Source organism: Lathyrus oleraceus, chromosome 3, assembly GCF_024323335.1.
Source record: "Lathyrus oleraceus cultivar Zhongwan6 chromosome 3, CAAS_Psat_ZW6_1.0, whole genome shotgun sequence".
Taxonomy (NCBI): Eukaryota; Viridiplantae; Streptophyta; class Magnoliopsida; order Fabales; family Fabaceae; genus Lathyrus; species Lathyrus oleraceus.
Window position 1 is genome coordinate 343,159,727 of NC_066581.1, and position 3,348 is coordinate 343,163,074.

General features: G+C 39.0%; 1 non-coding gene across 1 annotated transcript; it reads left to right on the forward strand.

The window, feature by feature from the left end:
- The first annotated feature begins 2,755 nt into the window (after nucleotides 1-2,755).
- LOC127133622 (small nucleolar RNA R71) lies at nucleotides 2,756-2,862 on the forward strand. The gene has a single exon (XR_007807575.1). It is a non-coding gene; the product is annotated as a small nucleolar RNA R71 (small nucleolar RNA).
- The last annotated feature ends 486 nt before the right edge of the window (nucleotides 2,863-3,348 follow it).

The following is a 3,348-nucleotide window of genomic DNA, read 5'->3' on the forward strand; positions in this document are numbered from 1 at the left end:
CAACCTCAATCCCCTTATCAGACACTATGTGTCCGAGTACGATTCCTTGTCGGACCATGAAATGGCATTTTTCTCAGTTTAACACGAGGTTCACTTTTACGCATCTTTCAAGTACCATTTCAAGATTCGATAAACACCCTTCAAAGCTCTGTCCACATACAGAGAAATCGTCCATAAAGACTTCCATGATGTCGTCTATAAAATCAGCAAAAATTGACATCCCATCTTTGGAATGTTGCGGGAGCGTTACATAGTCCGAACGACATTCGTCGATAGGCGAATGTACCATAGGGACATGTGAAGGTCGTTTTCTCTTGGTTGTCAAAATGAATAGGAATTTGGAAAAATCCTGAATAATCGTCTAAATAGCAGAAGTGAGAATGCTTAGCCAATCGTTCAAGCATTTGATCAATAAATGGTAAAGGAAAATGATCCTTCCGAGTGGCTTTGTTTAATTTTCTATAATCAATGCACATTCTACTTCCAGTAACCACTCTTTGTGCTATAAATTTGCCTTTTCCATTATTAACAACTGTGACGCCTCTCTTCTTCGCTATGACATGTACTGGGCTGACCCATTGATTATCGGATATTGGGTAGATAATCCATGCTTCTAACAACTTTTGCACTTCTTTCTTTACTACATCACTCAGAATGAGATTTATCCTTCTTTGATGTTCTCTAGAGGTCTTAATGTCTTCCTCTAGCATTATGCGATGCATGCATATGGAAGGGTTTATTCCTTTTAGATCTAAGATATTGTAGCCTAAAGCAGTTGGATATTTCCTTAAAACATGTATAAGCTTTTCAGTCTCTATCTGCCCTAAGTCTGCATTAACTATTACAGGTCGCTCGAGTTCAGTGTCTAGGAATTCGTACCTTAGATTTTTGGGTAGCGTTTTAAGTTCTAGGGTTGGTTTCTTTGGGCAAGGCATATGATCAGGCGTTAGTGCCAGGCATTCGCTTAGGCTATCATCTTGGTATTCCTTACTCCAATTTTCATCTTCAAAAGTAGGAGGCCTTGGAATTTTTAGTATTTCGGAGTATGATGTTTGTTCATTCTCCATTTCTCTGATACATTCGTCGATGACATCCAATAGACAACATGTATCGTCTATAGCTGGCGCCTTTAAGAATTGTGTCAAAATAAATTCGAATTTTTCCTCATCAACTTCACAGGTTAGCTTGCCTTTCTTAACATCTATAATGGCTCCGGCAGTGGCTAAGAATGGTCTTCCTAATATGATAGGGATGTTGGAATCCTATTTTATCTCCATGATTATGATATCAGTAGGAATATAAAATTGACCCATGCGCACCGAAACGTTCTCTAACATACCTACGAGAAATTTAACAGAATGATCTGCAAGTTGTACGGACATCCTAGTAGGTCTTAGTTCTCCCATTTTAAGCTTTTCACATATGGATAAGGGCATTAAGCTAATACTGGCTCTTAAGTCACATAGTGCTTTGTCTATGATAAACTTTCCGATTACACAGGGTATGGAGAAAGTCCCTGGGTCTTTCAGCTTAGGAGGCATGTTGTTTTGTATTATAGCGCTACACTCAGCAGTAAGTGTAACGGTTTCGTTATCCTCGATCTTCTTCTTGTTAGATAAGATTTCCTTAATAAACTTAGCATATGAGGGAATTTGAGTGATGGCTTTTGTAAAGGGTATTGTGATATTCAATTGTTTTAGAAGCTCTACAATTTTTTTTAAATTTCCCTACACTTTTAGATTTAACAAGTCTTTAAGGATAAAGGATAAGAGGTTTATATGGTGGTGGAGGCACATATGGGTCTTCTTTCTCTATGGCCTCTTCGATTTTATCTTCCACTAGTTCGTCTTCCTTCTCAGTTATCTTACCAAGGTCTTGGTGCATGGTTGGGTTTTATATTCTAGGGTTGGTCGGTCCGTCTAGTTCTGTCCCACTTCGTAGTATAATAGCATTTGCATGACCTTTCGGGTTTGGTTGTGGCTATCCAGGAAATGTGCCTGCAGGGGCAGCAATAGGTTCTTGTTGTTGAGCCACTTGCGAAATTTGTGTTTCCAACATTTTGTTATGGGTGGCTAAAGCGTCTACCTTGTTTGCTAACTGCTTTATTTGCTCACTAGTGTGTATGTTTTGATTCAGGAAATCCTTATTTGTTTGGGCTTGGGTAGTTATGAAGTTTTCCATCATTATTTTAAGGTTTGACTTCCTAGGAGCATTTGGAGCACTTGTGGTAGCTTTATGATATCCTGGTGATACAACATGTGCTTGGTTAGGTGCATACAATGCATTATTGTTTTTGTATGAAAAGTTAGGATGGTTCTTCCAACCTGGGTTATAGGTGTTTGAGTAAGGGTTTCCTTGAGCATAGTTCACCTGGTCTGTGGAGACTCCCGTCAAAAGTTGACATTCAGGGGCAGCATGCCCAGGAACTCCGTATATCTCGCAGTTTGGTGCTATGGCAGCCACGGTGGTTGTGGGTGTTATGGTCAGGTTGTCTATCTTTTGAGTAAGAGCATCTACCTTAGCATTGACATGGTCAAGACTACTTATTTCGTACATACCGCCTTTCGTTTGAAGTTTCTTTACGGAGGTTCTTTCGCTTCCCAACTGGTAATGATTCTGGGCCATACTTTCGATAAGTTGATAGGCCTCATTGTAGGGTTTATCCATCAGTGCGCCACCTGCGGCGGTGTCTATTGTCAATCTTGTGTTGTACAAGAGACCGTTGTAAAAGGTATGGATGATCAACCACTCTTCCAGACCGTGATGTGGACAAAGCCTCATCATGTCCTTCTATCTCTCCCAAGCTTCAAAAAGTGATTCATTGTCTTTTTGTTTAAACCCGTTTATTTGGGCTCTTAGCATAGCCGTCTGATCCGTTGTCGCACACGGGTCAAAAACGAGTTTAAAAGTGTAGTAAAACGGAAGCGACACTCGAATATCGTATCACAAGGACTCCTGAATGTTATAACCAAACGAATGAAAATAAGGGGGTTTTTAAGGTTCAAAACTTAAATCGATGATTATTAAAGGTAAAATCAAAATTGATAAATAAGCTAATCTATTGTATCGATTTCCGACTTATCATCGATTATTATAATTTCAATTCCCTAACGGATTCAATCCCATTCGATTATAATACCCACTGACAAGCGCAAATTGGTATTATATGATGTATGTTCCTAATTTCCGAATTAAGAAAACGGATTTAAGCATACGCGAATTAAGCAGACGCGACTTAATCAAACACGATAACGAAAAAGCTACGCTAACGTGATTATAGTTAAGGATCATACAACTAATCAAATTTAATCAACCCTATCCTATAAGAAACAATCGAATTAAGCAAAC